A 17,016-nucleotide genomic window follows, 5' to 3' on the forward strand; every position below is an offset into this window, starting at 1 on the left:
CCAATTTTTTTCACATTCAGAGATGAATTTTCAGAATCACTTTCAATTCAGAATCATTGATATCTGTTTCTTTCCCATAAGTATCAGTTAGCTTTTGCTGAATAACAAACTGCCTAAAACTCAAAGGCATACAACAGTAAACTTTTGCTGAGTTCAGCAAATATGAAGCTAGCTGGGTGCTGGCTACATGGTTTGTGTGATTTTAGGTAGATTTACTTAGACATCTGGGGACAGTTGACTTTGGGCATGTACGTCATCTTCACATGTATCTCATCTTCCAGTAGGCTAATCTCAGAATGTTCTCCGATTGATGGTTAATACTCCTTGTCAAGCCTCTGTTTGCATCATGTACATTAATTCTCTACTGGTCAAAATAAGAGCCCAGTGCCTAGATGTGGGTTAGGCCAACACCATCACCATGGAAAGACACTGTAGAGAGACAGTGCAGAGGGAGCTCATGTTGAGAAGTTTTAGGCCTGAAACCATCCGTATGTCCATCCCATAAGCTGGGTGTTTCAGTGCCTCCAGGAATGTTTGATAAGTCAGCATGTCTGAAAAAACAGCTTTGATATTGTCCCAGGGCTTTCTTCCAAACACACCTTCTGTAAGTTTTAAAGCCCATGGATAATGACAACTATTTCATGACTGCTGTTTGCATTTTCATGATTGTAATAATCAGCAATTAGAAATATGGCAGTGTGAATATACATGTTAAAATCAATGAAATATGGTGATATAATATTCCCTAAGTAATATTGCATGGGGGAAAATTTTTTTATTTTATAGTCCTGGAAAAATATTGTTTCCCTTGAAGAACTCTTTTCTCCTTTTTGACTAGAAGATTTATACCATATATATTACTGGATACTCGGTTCCATATTTGGTCCAGAGAAAGTAACACCATTAACTCTTGGCTCTCACACTTGCTCCTTTAGCTTCCTGGTCTTGACTTCTTAGTTTTTTTAGAAGTTACATTTTAGGACTGTTGTGATAACTAAGTTTGATAACAGAGTTGTGAACCACTTGTAGCAATGCCTGACAAAGACTAAGTGCTCAGTAAAAGTTGTATCTCATTATTACTATTTATTATTATTCCCTTTATAAACTGCCTCAAATATACTATGAGAAAATGAGTTCAACAAATATAAAGTTGTGAGAACTGTTTACAAGAGCAGAATATATTTTAAAAGATGTAGCACAGTTTACAACAATATTTACACAAACAAAAAGGAAGAAAGTGGCAGGGGATATTCACAGAAAATAAGCAATCAGAAAATAGCATCTAATAAGTGCTTCTTGACATGAACAAAGAACTGATCTATCCCCATAATTTGGGGTTCACACTATAACATCTCCATTTCAAACTCTTCTTTCTGGCTGAAACATCCCATTTGATCTCAGTCTTGCTACTGTCCTGACCTCATTTTGCACTCTTCACCCACAACATTCAAGGTAAAGTGTGTCAGAGACACCAAGCAGGTACTTTATTTTTGGTCTTCACTGTAGCTCTTCCTCTACCTGGAATGCTCCATTCTTGAACGTCAGGCATTGACTCCTTATTATGAATCATCCTGGTATCTAAAACTTCAGTGCCAAACTTCAGAGAGGTCTCTCCTGAAGACCTCTGCCTAAATAAAGTACCTCTATCACGACCTGATTTCCATCACCTATGTAAGCACTTATCACAACTTGATGTGTTTTCTTGTCCATTTACTTGCTTGTCTCTTATCTTTTGCTTCCATTACACTTCTAAATAGAATTTAAGTTCAGTTAAAGCAGGGACATTGTTTGTCCTATTCTGGTAAGTCTCCAGCATCTACATTCCAGAGAACTAGTGGAACACGTAAGTTTTCCATAAGTATCTGCTGAAGAATAAACTAACCTAAAGAAAATTTTTTTAAATTTATTTTTATTTTTATTTTTTTTTAATTTTTCAGTGGGTTTTGTCATACATTGATATGAATCAGCCATAGAGTTACACGTATTCCCCATCCAGATCCCCCCTCCCACCTCCCTCTCCACCCAATTCCTCTGGGTCTTCCCAGCCCACCAGGCCCGAGCACTTGACTCATGCATCCCACCTGGGCTGGTGATCTGTTTCACCATAGATAATATACATGCTGTTCTTTTGAAACATCCCACCCTCACCTTCTCCCACAGAGTTCAAAAGTCTGTTCTGTACTTCTGTGTCGCTTTTTCTGTTTTGCATATAGGGTTATCATTATCATCTTTCTAAATTCCATATATATGTGTTAGTATACTGTAATGTTCTTTATCTTTATGGCTTACTTCATTCTGTATAATGGGCTCCAGTTTCATCCATCTCATTAGAACTGATTGAATTCTTTTTAATGGCTGAGTAATATTCCATGGTGTATATGTACCACAGCTTCCTTATCCATTCATCTGCTGATGGGCATCTAGGTTGCTTCCATGTCCTGGCTATTATAAACAGTGCTGCGATGAACATTGGGAAGAAAATTTATAGAAAGAAAACTAACATTATAGAAAACTACAAGACACTAATGAAAGAAATCAAACATGAAACAAACAGATGGAGAGATATACAATGTTCTAGGATTGGAAGTATCAATACTGTAAAAATGACTATACTACCAAAAACAATCTGTAGATTTAATGCAATCCTGATCAAACTACCAATGACATTTTTCACAGAACCAGAACAAATAATTTTACAATTTTTATGGAAATACAAAACACCCTGAATAGCCAAAGAAATCTTGAGAAAGAAGAAAGGAACTGGATGAATTAACCTTCCTGACTTCACACTATACTAAAAAGCTACAGTCATCAAGACATTAGGGTACTGGAACAAAAATAGAAATATAGACCAAGGGAACAAGACAGAAAATCCAGAGAAAAAATATGCACCTATAGGCACTTTGCATTTCTTCTCCATGGGGATGGACTTGATCCCTGTCTCCTGTACAATGTCACGAACCTCCATTCATAGTTCATCAGGCACTCTATCAGATCTAGTCCCTTAGATCTATTTCTCACTTTCACTGTATAGTCATAAGGGATTTGGTTTAGGTCATACCTGAATGGTCTAGTGGTTTTCCCTACTTTCTTCAATTTCAGTCTGAATTTGGCAATAAGCAGTTCATGATCTAAGCCATAGTCAGCTCTCAGTCTTATTTTTGCTGACTGTATAGAGCTTCTCCATCTTTGGCTGCAAAGAATATAATCAATCTGATTTTGGTGTTGACCATCTGGTGATGTCCACATGTAGAGTCTTCTCTTGTGTTGTTGGAAGAGGGTGTTTGCTATGACCAGTGTGTTCTTTTGGCAAAACTCTATTAGCCTTTGCCCTGCTTCATTCTATACTCCAAGGTCAAATTTGCCTGTTACTCCAGGTTTTTCTTGACTTCCTACTTTTGCATTCCAGTCCACTATAATGAAAAGGACATCTTTTTCGGTGTTACTCCTTGGAAGGAAAGTTATGACCAACCTAGATAGCATATTAAAAAGCAGAGACATTACTTTGTCAACAAAGGTCCGTCTAGTCAAGGCTATGGTTTTTCCAGTGGTCATGTATGGATGTGAGAGTTGGACTATAAAGAAAGCTGAGTGCCGAAGAATTGATGCTTTTGAACTGTGGTGTTGGAGAAGACTCTTGAGAGTCCCTTGGACTGCAAGGAGATCCAACCAGTCCATCCTCAAGGAGATCAGTCCTGGGTGTTCATGTGAAGGACTGATGCTGAAGCTGAAACTCTAAGCCTTTGGCCACCTCATGTGAAGAGTTGACTCATTAGAAAAGACCCTGATGCTGGGAGGGATTGGGGGCAGGATGAGAAGGGGATGACAGAGGATGAGATGGGAGGATGGCATCATCGACTCAATTGACATGGGTTTGAGTGGACTCTGGAAGTTGGTGATGGAGAGGGAGGCCTGGCGTACTGCAGTTCATGGGGTCACAAAGAGTCAGACACGACTGAGCGACTGAACTGAACTGAAGTGATCTTGTCCATACCCTATAATAACTCAGTCTGGTGTATAGTACCTTCCCACAGCATCAATAAACCCACATTTCTATGAGCAAAAAGTACTAAGATGCCACCGAAGCTCACTGATGTGGCAAATGGCAGAGCAAAAGTTCAAAACCAAGAACAGCCTGGGGAAGTGGCAGACAACCCTCAAGAGAAGGAAGAAAGGACTCCATCCTTGGCCCACTACCCAGATCACAGAGCTGCCACATGGACCCAGAGCCACACCACAGATGGCTAGTATAGATGGAAAGATTTGGTAAAATAAGTGGATTGTTCCAGTGAGATATAAATTACACTGACAATTAATATTAAGAAAATAATGTTAAAATGAGATTAAATGCATGATGTGTGTATTAATTACAAATGTACTATAGTAAATAAATATTACTTACTTCTCCATATAAGTTTTAGGTGATATCTCTGCTCTCAATGAATACACTATTTCCATTCTTTCCCCATCTATTTGCCATGAAATTGTGGGACCAGATGCCATGATATTAGTTTTCTGAAAGTTGAGTTTTAAGAGAAAGTTTTCACTCTCCTCTTTCACTTTCATCAAGAGGCTCTTTAGTTCTTCTTTGCTTTCTGCCATAAGGGTGGTGTCATTTGCATACCTAACGTTATTGATATTTCCGCTAGCAATCTTGATTCCAGCTTGTATTTCATCCAGGCCAGCATTTCACATGATGTATTCTCCATATAAGTTAAATAAGAAGGGTTACAATATACAATCTTGACATACTCCTTTCCTGATTTGGAACCAATCTGTTGTTCAATGCCCAGTTCTAACAGCTGCTTCTTGACCTGCATACAGATTTCCCAGGAGGCAGGTCAGGTGGTCTGGTAGTCCCATCTCTTTAAGAAATATTCAGAATTTGTTGTGATCAACATGGTCAAAGGGTAGTAGATATTTTTCTGGAACTCACCTGTTTTTTGATGATCCAACAATATTGATTTCTGGTTCCCCTGCCTTTTCTAAGTCCAGCTTGAACATCTGGAAGTTCATGGTTCATGTACTGTTGAAGCCTGGCTTGGAGAATTTTGGGCATTACTTTACTAACATGTGAAATGAGCGTAACTGTTCAGTAGTTTGATCATTTTTTGGCATTGCCTTTCTTAGGGATTGGAATTAAAACTGACCTTTTCCAGGCCTGTGGCCACTGCTGAGTTTTCCAAATGCGCTGACATACTGAGTGCAGCACTTTCACAGCATCATCTTTCAGGATTTGAAAAAGCTCAGCTGGAATTCCATCACCTCCACTAGCTTTGTTCATAGTGAAGCTTCCTAAGGCCCACTTGACTTTGCTCTCCAGGATGTCTAGCTCTAGGTGAGTGATTGCACCACTGCAGTTATTTGGGTCATGGAGATCTTTTTTTTGTACAGCTCCTCTTAGTATTCCTGCCACCTCTTCTTAATATGTTGTACTTCTGTTAGGTCCATACCATTTCTGCCCTTTATTGTGCCCATTTTTGCATGAAATGTTTCCTTGGTGTGTCTATTTTTTCTTGAAGAGATCTCTCTTCTTTCCCATTCTATTGTTTACCTCTATTTCTTTGCATTGATCACTGAGGAAGGTTTTCTTATCGCTCCTTGCTCTTCTTTGGAACTCTGCATTCAAATGGGTATATCTTTCCTTTTCTCCTTTACCTTTCACTTCTCTTCTTTTCTCAGCTATTTGTATGGCTTCTTCAGACACAAATTTTGCCTTTTTGCATTTCTTTTTCTTGGGCATGATCTTGATCCCTGCCTCCTGTACAATGCCACAAACCTCTGTCCATAGTTTTTCAGGCACTCTGTCTATCATATCTAATACCTTGAAACTATTTGTCACTTCCACTGTATAATCCTAAGGAATTTGATTTAGGTCATGCCCGAATGACATATTGGTTTTCCCTACTTTCTTTTCAATTTACGTCTGAATTTGGCAATAAGGAGTTCATTATCTGAGCTCCCTGTATCATTTTGGCTGAGTGTATAGAGCTTCCCCATCTTTGGCTGAGAAGTACATAACCAGTCTTACTTTGGTATTGACCATTGGGCGATGTCCACGTGTGGAGTCTTCTCTTGTGTTGTTGGAACAGGGTGTTAGCTATGACCAGTACATAATCAGTCTTACTTTGGTATTGAGCATTGGGGGATGTCCATGTGTGGAGTCTCCTCTTGTGTTGTTGGAAGAGGGTGTTTGCTATGACCAGTACATAATCAGTCTTACTTTGGTATTGAGCATCGGGCGATGTCCATGTGTGGAGTCTTCTCTTGTCTTGTTGGAAGAGAGTGTTTGCTATGACCAGTACATAATCAGTCTTACTTTGGTATTGGGCATCAGGCGATGTCCATGTGTGGAGTCTTCTCTTGTGTTGTTGGAACAGTGTGTTTGCTATGACCAGTACATAATCAGTCTTACTTTGCTATTGAGCATCGGGTGATGTCCATGTGTGGAGTCTTCTCTTGTGTTGTTGGAACAGTGTGTTTGCTATGACCAGTACATAATCAGTCTTACTTTGGTACTGACCACGGGCGATGTCCATGTGTGGAGTCTTCTCTTGTGTTGTTGGAACAGGGTGTTTGCTATGACCAGTACATAATCAATCTTACTTTGGTGTTGACCATCAGGTGATGTCCACATGTAGAGTCTCCTCGTGTGTTGTTGGAAGAGGGTATTTGCTGTGACCAGTGGAACCTCCTGGCGAAACTGTCAGCCTTTGCTCATGCTTCATTTTGTACTGTAAGGCCAAACTTGCCTGTTACTACAGATATCTCCTGACTGCTCACTTTTGCATTCCAGTCCCCTATAATGAAAAGAACATCTTTGGGGGGGTGTTAGTTCTAGAACATCTTTAGGTCTTCAGAGAACCGTTCAGCTTCTTCACCATTACTGGTCAGGGCATAGACTTGGATTACTATGATACTGAATGGTTCTCCTTGGAAACAAACTGCTCATTTTGTCATTTTTGAGATGGAACCCAACTACTGCATTTTGGACTCATATTGATTATGAGGGCTACTCCATTTCTTCTAAGGAATTCTTGCCCACAGTAGTAGATATAATGGTCATCTGAGTTACATTCACCCATTGCAGTCTATTTTAGTTCACAGATCCCTAAAATGTCAATGTTCACTCTTGCCATCTCCTGTTTGACCACTTCAAATTTACCTTGATTCATGGACCTAGCATTCCAGATTCCTATGCAATATTTTTCTTTACAGCATCGAATTTTGCTTCTATCACCAGTCACATCCACGACTGAGTGTTGTTTTTGCTTTGGTTCTGTCTCTCAATTATTTCTCTAATTATTTCTCCACTCTTCTCCAGTAGCATATTGGGCCTCTACCGACCTGGGCAGTTCATCTTCCAGGGTCCTATCTTTTTGCCTTGTCATCCTATTCATGGCATTGTCAAGGCAAGAATACTGAATTGGTTTGCCTTTCCCTTCTCCAGTGGATCACGTTTCTTCAGAACTCTCCACCATGACCTGTCCTCCTTGGGTGGCCCTACACAAAATGGCTCATAGTTTCAATGTTTTAGACAAGACTTTGGTCTTTGTGATCATTTTGATTAGCTTTCAGTGATTGTGGTTCTCATTCTGTCTGCTGTCAGGGCTTCTCTGATAGCTCAAGGGCTTCCCTGATAGCTCAGTTATTATAGAATCTGCCTGTGATGCACGAGACCCTGGTCAGATCCCTGTGTGGAGAAGATCTGCTGGAGAAGGGATAGGCTACCAGTCCAGTATTTCTGGGCTTCCATCGTGGCTCATCTGGTAAAGCATTTGCTTGCAATGCAGGAGACTGGGTTCAATCCCTGAGTTGGGATCCTTGGTTCCTCCGCCTTTTATAAATCTAGTTCATACATCTAAAAATTCTTGGTTCACATACTGTTGAAGCCTAGCTTAAAGGACTTTGAGCATTGCATTGCTAGCATGTGAAATGAGTGCAATTCTGCAGTAGTTTGAAGGTTCTTCGGCATTGCTTTCTTTGGAATTGGAATGAAAATTGAACCTTTCCAGTCCTGTGACCACTGCTGAGTTTTCCAAATTTGCTGGCACATTGAATGCAGAACTTTCACAGCATCATCTTTTAGATGAGATTGGGTGCGTTCAGGGTGGTATGGTCGTAGACACAGCATCACCTTTCAGGATTTGAAATAGCTCAGCTGGAATTCCATCATCTCCTCTAGTTTTGTTCACAGCAATATTTCCTAGGACTCACTTGACTTTACATTCCAAGATGTCTGTCTCTAGGTGGGGGACCACACTGGTGCAGTTTTCCAGGTCATTAAAACATTTTTTGTAGTTTTTCTCTGTATTCTTGCCACCTCCTTTTAATCTCTTCTGTTTCTGTAAGGTCCTTGCAGTTGTCCTTTGTTGTGCCTATCTTTGCATGAAATATTCCATTAGTGTCTAATTTTCTTGAAGAGATCTGTAGTCTTACCTATTCTATTGTTGTCCTCTATTTCTTTGCATTGTTCACTTACGAAAACTTTCTTATCTCTCCCTGCTACTGTTTGAAACTCTGCATTCAGTTGGGTATATCTTTCCCTTTCTCCTTTGTCTTTAGCTTCATATATTTTTTCAGCTATTTACAAGGCCCCTTCAAGCAACCACTTTGTCTTCATGCAATTATTTTTCTTAGGGATGGTTTTAGTCACTACCTCATGTAAAGTGGTATGAACCTCCTGTAGTTCTTCAGGCACTCAGTCTACCAGATCTAGTCCCTTGAATCTATTTATCACCTGCATCGTGTAATCATAAGTGATTTGATTGGCCAAGTGGTTTTCCTTACTTTCTTCAATTTAAGCCTGAATATTGCAATAGGGAGCTGATGATCTGAGTCATAGTCAGGTCCAGGTCTTGTTTTTGCTGACTATGTAGAGCTTCTCCATCTCCAGCTGCAAAGAATATAATAAATCTGATTTTGTTATTGATCATCTGGTGATGTCCATGTGTAGTGTCATCTCTTGTGAGGGTGTTTTCTTAGAATCAGTGTTTGATATGACCAATGCATTCTCTTGGAAAAACTATGTTAGTCTTTACCCTGCTTCATTGTGTACTCCAAAGCTAAACTTGCCTTTTACTCCAGGTATCTCTGACTTTGTACTTTTGCATTCCAGTCCCCTATGAAGAAAAGGATATCATTTGTTGTTGTTTAGGAGATCTTGTAGGTTTTCATATAATCATTCAACCTTAGCTTCTTCAGCACTAATGGTTGAGGCACAGACTTGGATTACTGTTAAGCTTAATGGTTTGCCTTGGAAACAAATGGAGATCATTCTGTCATTCTTGAGACTGCATCCAAACGCTCCATTTCAGACTCTTCTGTTGACTCTGAGGTCTACTCCATTCCTTCTAAGGGATTCTTGCCCACAGTAGTGGATATCATTTGTACCAAATTCATGCATTTCCATCCATTTTAGTTCACTGATTATTAAAATGTTGATGTTCACTCTTGTCATTTCCTGTTTGACCATTTTCAGTTTACCTTGATTCTTGGACCTAACATTCTAGATTCCTATGCAATATTGCTCTTTATAGCATCAGGTTCCCACCACCAGGCATATCCACACCTAGATGTCCTTTTCTCTTTGGTTCAGCCTCTTCATTCTTTCTGGAACTCTTTCTCCATTCTTCCCCTGTATCATATTGGACACCTACTGACCGGGGCGGGGGGGGGGGGGAAGTGTTCATATTTCAGTGCCATGTCTTTTTGCCTTTTCATACAGTTCATGCAGTTCTCAAGGCAAGAATACTGAAGTGGTTTGCCACCCCTTTCTCCACTGGACCACATTTTGTCCTGCCCTGACTAGCAGAGACATGCCCTTCAGCCACCTCATGTAGCTAGATGACATGCTTGGCACCCTGGTTGTCTCACTGCTGGTCCTAATTAAGTGTATAAACCTTCACTGGCCATTGGATGTTAGTCATTGTGCTGCCCAGGGGCTGAAGCACAGGCTTTACCAGAGTCACTGGGAAGGGGTTCGATGGAAGCTGGAACTGATGTTGGAGAATGCCCAGGAGTGGAGGGCACACCAGTCTCTCTGCTGCCATTGGTCATGGATATATTAGGGATAGCAATAATATTTATTTTCCAACATTACTATGATCAACTGGCATATAATACTTGATATTTGAGGAGGAGAGGTTTTTTTTTTAATTTTACATTTTAATATGGATGAGGTATAGCATTAAACAAAACCTTCAAATAACTTTTAAGATGTGTCCAATTCTTCTCACATTCTCCTATGAAACTGTTTCACAAAACATAGCAAGCATTTTCTAATCAAATAAATTACCCTATCACCTAGTATAATGTCCCTCAAATTCATGAATAAGTAACATTTATAGGGAAACATAACTAGATTTAGAAATTAACTTGTAACTCCCATGCAGTATGCAGGATGACAAACACTCCCCAAAATAATTATCTAAATATGTCTGTCTTCATCACATAAAAGAGTTGAATGGTTAATCTGTGTCATTAACACAGCACAAGAGAGAAAGAAAATCAAATCTCTATGCAGCAAAAATAAAACAAGAGTATGGCATATTAACAGACTTGTGAATTTTCATAATAAAGCAACCTCCAAGACTTTCCCTACTAAAGTAACCATATGAGATGTTAAATTAATAGATTATAATGACATAGATAAAATTATATTAATGTTATACATGGATTTTGCATTTTATTTATTTTTAAGTGAAAGTACTTTTAGTAAGAACATTCTTTGAATGAGAGAGAAATGCAGACATTATATTCTTAAATAAATCATATACTTTCCATTAGAGAAAAGATGTCTTAGAGTTTCAAGAAAAAAAACAAAACATAAACACTGGACTTAATGAATACAGTTTAATTTTATGGTAGAGGAGAAAAGAGAAGGCAGGTTTTTTTTCTTTTTCTTTCTTTTTTTGGGGGGGGGGGTGGGAACAGCCACAACATATCTACCACTAACCTGTCAGAACTGAGAAGTGGGAAATCTGCTCCAACAGCAGAAGGGCAGAAGGAGAGTAGGCTTTCGGTCTCACCATTCTGCTGCTACTGCTAAGTCGCTTCGTGTCCGACTCTGTGCAACCCCATAGATGGAAGCCCACCAGGCTCCTCTGTCCCTGGGATTCTCCAGGTAAGAACACTGGAGTGGGTTGCCATTTCCTTCTCCAATGCATAAAAGTGAAAAGGGAAAGTGAAGTCGCTCAGTTGTGTCCAACTCTTAGCCACTCTGCTGCACCAACAATAAAATAAGGATCTTGCAGCATGTGTTCAAAGTCTGATGTAATTCTTTGGTGAGTATTCCCTTAGACCAATATGATTTTCTAAAGTACCAACCCTAGAATGTGCAGTTCTTCAGAGAAATTTAAATCTTCTCAGTGATCAAGTTTTGAAAATGTCACTGATAATTACATGGAAGTATTATACACTTCATGAATCAGTTTGGTAGAACTATTTAAATTGATGCAGATGGCTTCATTTATCTAACAAATAAGCATCTCCATTTTGCTACTAAACTTTGGTATCTTAATTGAGGTCACTGATGTAAAAATATTCTCTAAAATCTTAATTTTATATTATATTTTAAAAAGCTCATTGATTTATTTAACTTGAGGCTAATCAAAATATTGTAGTTAAAACCTTAATTTTAAAATGACTATTTACAGGATAAAAAATAAACAACTAATAAAAGTTCTTATATAGAAATAATAGATGTAACTAATGGCAAGTAAACCACACCAAAAAATCAACAAGTAAATATATAACCGATGTACTAGGAGAACTTCTTTCTAAATTTATAAAAAAAAAAAAAGGGATAATCCTGGGATAAATATGCTACATTAATGGAAAAAATTATATTAATATATTGTGGTTTAACTTTTGATGAATAAGTTCCCAATCCTCTACTGTAAAATTATGTATTCATAGAAAGATTTACATATGGGTCTTCATAACAGCCTTCACACTATCAGTTCAGTCAGTTCAGTCGCTCAGTCGTCTCCGACTCTTTGCGACCCCCATGAATCTCAGCACGCCAGGCCTCCCTGTCCATCACCAACTCCTGGAGTTTACTCGAACTCATGCCCATCGAGTCGGTGATGCCGTCTAGCCATCTCATCCTCTGTTGCCCCTTTCTCCTCCTGCCCTCAATCCCTGCCAGCATCAGGGTCTTTTCCAATGAGTCAGCTCTTCACATGAGGTGGCCAAAGTACTGGAGTTTCAGCTTCAGCATCAGTCCTTCCAATGAACAACCAGGACTGATCTCCTTGGGGATGGACTGGTTGGATCTCCTTGTAGTCCAAGGGACTCTCAAGAGTCTTCTCCAACACCACACTTCAAAATATCAATTTTTCAGTGCTCAGCTTTCTTCACAGTCCAACTCTCACATCCATACATGACCACTGGAAAAACCATAGCCTTGACCAGATGGACCTTTGTTGGCAAAGTAATGTTGCTGCTTTTTAATATGTTATCTAGGTTGGTCATAACTTTCCTTCCGAGGAGTAAGCATCTTTTAATTTCATGGCGGCAGTCACCATCTGCAGTGATTTTGGAGCCCAGAAAAATAAAATCTGCCACTGTTTCCACTGTCTCCCCATCTATTTCCCATGAAGTGATAGGACCAGATGCCATGACCTTATTTTTATGAATGTTGAGCTTTAAGCCAACTTTTTCACTCTCCTCTTTCACTTTCATCAAGAGGCTTTTTAGTTCCTCTTCACTCTCTGCCATAAAGGTGGTGTCATCTGCATATCTGAGGTTATTGGTATTTCTCCCGGCAATCTTCATTCCAGCTTCTGCTTCTTTCAGCCCAGCGTTTCTCATGAGGTACTCTGCATTTAAGTTAAATAAGCAGGGTGAAAATATACAGCCTTGATGTACTCCTTTTCCTATTCGGAACCAGTCTGTTGTTCCATGTCCTGTTCTAACTGTTGCTTCCTGACCTGCATACAGGTTTCTCAAAAGGCAGGTCAGGTGGTCTGGTGTTCCCATCTCTTTCAGAATGTTCCACAGTTTATTGTGATCCACACAGTCGAAGGCTTTGGCGTAGTCAATAAAGCAGAAAGAGACGTTTTTCTGGAACTTTCTTGCTTTTTCGACGATCCAGTGGATATTGGCAATTTGATCTCTGGTTCCTCTGCCTTTTCTAAAACCAGCTTGAACATCTGGAAGTTCACAGTTCACGTATTGCTAAAGCCTGGCTTGGAGAATTTTGAGCATTACTTTACTAGCATGTGAGATGAGTGCAATTGTGCAGTAGTTTGAGCATTGTTTGGCATTGCCTTTCTTAGGGATTTGAATGAAAACTGACCTTTTCCAGTCCTGTGGCCACTGCTGAGTTTTCCAAATTTGCTGGCATATTGAGTGCAGCACTTTCAAAGCATCATCTTTCAGGATTTGAAATAGCTCAACTGGAATTCCATCACATCCACTAGCTTTGTTCATAGTAATGCTTTCTAAGGCCCACTTGACTTCACATTCCAGGATATCTGGCTCTAGGTGAGTGATCACACCATTGTGCTTATCTGGGACATGGAGATCTTTTTTGTACAGTTCTTCTGTGTATCCTGCCACCTCTTCTTAATATCTTCTGCTTCTGTTAGGTCCATACCATTTCTGTCCTTTATGGAACCCATCTTTGCATGAAATGTTCCCTTGGAATCTCTAATTTTCTTGAAGAGATCTCTAGTCTTTCCCATTCTGTTTTCCTCTATTTATTTGCATTGATTGCTGAGTAAGGGTTTCTTATCTCTCCTGGCTATTGTTTGGAACTCTGCATTCAAATGGGAATATCTTTCCTTTTCTCCTTTGCTTTTTGCTTCTCTTCTTTTCACAGCTATTTGTAAGGCCTCCTTAGACAACCACTAATCTAAATTACCATGAAAAAAGAATGGATAAACAAATTTGGTACAGCATACCATAGAAAACTCTTCAGTGATAAAAGAACAAACTCTTGATTGAAATTCTTGATTCAACAACAAGAACAGTCCTCAAAAACAAAAACATTATTTTCAGTGAAAGAATGCAGGAGCAAGTCTATATACTCTTAAATTAATTCATGAAATTCTAGAAAATGGCTAGTTGATAGTAACAGAAAGTAGATCAGTGGTTACCAGAGACCAGGGGTGCAGTGAAGATGCAAGTAAATTTTTAGTGTGGCAAAAATATTTTTTATCTTGACTGTGATAATACAAGCATGACTACGTATATGTTTGTATGCTTTGAGAGGTAAATTTCCATGTATGTAAGTCACATCCTCATAGAAGTAAGGTAAAAAGGTGTAATGGCCCCAGCTCTGGTGGTTTTAATAAAACCAACGGTTAAAGAAAATGTGCACTAAAATGACATTTTTTGGCTTATTATTTTAATGATAATTTACAGAAATGTGAAAGAAATTCTATATAAAGTGTGCAGTTAAATACACTGTCATTAATTTGCTACCCTATAAAATCCACAGAAATGAAGAAATGAGAACTTCCACCTAAAAAGGAAGCTCCAGTGGCCAGGTCTGGAATTTTCCAAGGAGCCCAGAAAGCCTCTCATCTTCCCCCTGGGATGGAGTTAGAGTCGCCTAGTGGTGACCTCACCTCTCTGTACCTGTTGTTCCCAAATGGAGATGACCCACCAACCCTAGCCTGTAAGTGTTTTCCTTCCAGAACCTTTCCACCAGGATGCACACAGAATGTGATAAAGAGGACAAAGGAGGCATCCTGGTATTTTCATAAATAAAGTATATTGAAGCTACTTCGTTTTACAGAGGCCAGACCCTGAGAAAGAAGCAAGATCAAGTCAATCTTTTATATCCTACAGGTAATTTTATATTATTTAAAGCAATTTGGATGCATTTTCTGTTTATTTTGGATATAATGGTTTAAGAAAATGTAATAAAATCTATTTTTCCAAGGATATGGTTCCTTGACACCAATATGCTAATTAAAGTAAGCTAAAATAATGAAATTGGCTCTCATATTTACATTTTCTTTTTTACATCTAGTAGTTAAATATTTTCTTCTAATTTTGTAGCAATCTCAGCCAAATTTTTGTCTCTTAGGTAATGATAAAGTAAGTAAAGTAAAGTAAATAAAGTCACTCAGTCGTGTCCGACTCTTTGTGACCCCATGGACTGTAGCCTACCAGGCTCTTCTGTCCATGGGATTCTCCAGGCAAAAGTACTGCAGTGGGTTGCCATTTCCTTCTCCAGGGTAGATAATGATATATCTTGGCAATAAAAATGAGCAAGTTAAACTATTATCTTTATCTTCAATGCCAACTTGAAGACTGTGTGAACTGACTTACTAGTTCATGTATATCTACGACATGGAAGCACCAGTACACTTCTGACTAGCTGGATGGAAATAACATGGCCCCACAATTATCATCACATTTATTAATGGTTGATCAAGTTTAAATATTATGGCACAGATTACTATGTTAAAGCCATAGAGTTAGCAAAAAAAAAAAAAAAAAAAAAAAAGGCATAGTTTTGCCTTATTCATTTTGTGAATTTCCATTTAGAAAGTCCTAATAAAAGTTCCCACATACATTTTTTTGGATGATTATTTCTATTGCCATTGTTATTAAATAAACTGTGGATAAAATTTTAATCTCCACAGTATAGAATTAGAATCCTGAAAATAGTAACTCAGCACAACATGGGCTACATCTGTTCAGCTGATGGCTACTGTCTCTCTCTCTCTCTCTTTTTAATTATTTTTCATTGGGTTAAAATTACTTTACAGCTTGTGCTGCCCATACAACAAGGCAGATCAGCTATAATTATACATAAATCACTTCCCTCTGGAGCATCCTTCCCCACTCCCTATCCCACCCCTCTAGGTCATCACAGAGCCCCAGGCTGGGGTCCCTATGTTGTATAGCAACTTCTCAGAAGCTATCTATTGTACATGTAGTAGTGTATAATGTCGATGCCATTTTCTCCATTTGTCCCATTCTCTCCTTCTTCCACTTTGTTCACAAGTTCATTTTCTATATCTGAGTTTATATTCCTTCCCTGCAAATAGGTTCATCAACACCATTCTTCTAAATTCCATATATATACATGAATAGATTAGTTTTCCTGTTTCTGACTTGCCTGATATAGCATTTAAAGCTGGTGTTTCCTTACTAATTTTCTGTCTGGATGATCTGTCCATTACTCAGAGTAGGGTGTTAAAATCCCCCACTATTATAGTGTTACTGTCAATTTCCCCTTTAAGAGTTGTTAGCATTTGCCTTATGTATTGAAGTTCTCCTATTTGGGGTGCATATATATTTATAATTGTTATATCTCCTTCTTGGATTGATCTCTTGACCATTATGTAATGGCCTTTTTTGTTTCTTGTAGCAGTCTTTATTTTAAAGTCTATTTAATCTGATATGAGTATTACTACTCTTGCTTTCTTTTGATTGCTATTTGCATGTAATAACTTTTTCCAGTCCCTCACTTTTAGTCTGTCTGTGTCCCTAGAAGTGAAGAGGGTCTCTTGTAGACTGTGTATTCAGGGCTCTTATTTTTATATCCATTCAGCCAATCAGTGTCTTTTCATTGGAGCATTTACCCCATTTAGATTAAGGTAATTATTGATATGTATGATCCTATTATCATTTACCTTATTTTGGGAGGTCCGTTTTTGTAGGCCTTTTCTTTCTCTTATTTTTCCTGTTTAGAGAAGCTCTTTTAGCATTATTGTAAAGCTGGTTTGGCGGTGCTGAATTCTATTAGTTCAGTTCAGTTCAGTCGCTCAGTCATGTCCGACTCTTTGTGACCCCAGGAAACTCAGCACGCCAGGCAACCCTTTCCATCACCAACTCCTGGAGTTTACCCAAATTCATGTCCATTGAGTCAGTGATGCCATCTAACCATCTCATCCTCTGTCGTCCCCTTCTCCTCCTGCCTTTAATCTTTCCCAACATCAGGGTCTTTTCAAATGAGTCAGCTCTTTGCATCAGGTAGCCAAAATATTGGAGTTTCAGTTTCAACATCAGGCCTTCCAATGAACACCAAGGACTGATCTTTAGGATGGA

The 17,016-nt window shown here is 38.8% G+C and overlaps 1 protein-coding gene across 2 annotated transcripts in view; it reads right to left on the reverse strand.

Moving 5' to 3' along the window:
* The window catches only part of KHDRBS2 (KH RNA binding domain containing, signal transduction associated 2), a 682,130-nt gene that overhangs the window by 346,921 nt on the left and 318,193 nt on the right, over positions 1-17,016 (reverse strand). The window lies entirely within an intron of this gene.

The sequence above is a fragment of the Muntiacus reevesi genome, chromosome 20 (assembly GCF_963930625.1).
Source record: "Muntiacus reevesi chromosome 20, mMunRee1.1, whole genome shotgun sequence".
In the NCBI taxonomy this organism is placed as follows: Eukaryota; Metazoa; Chordata; class Mammalia; order Artiodactyla; family Cervidae; genus Muntiacus; species Muntiacus reevesi.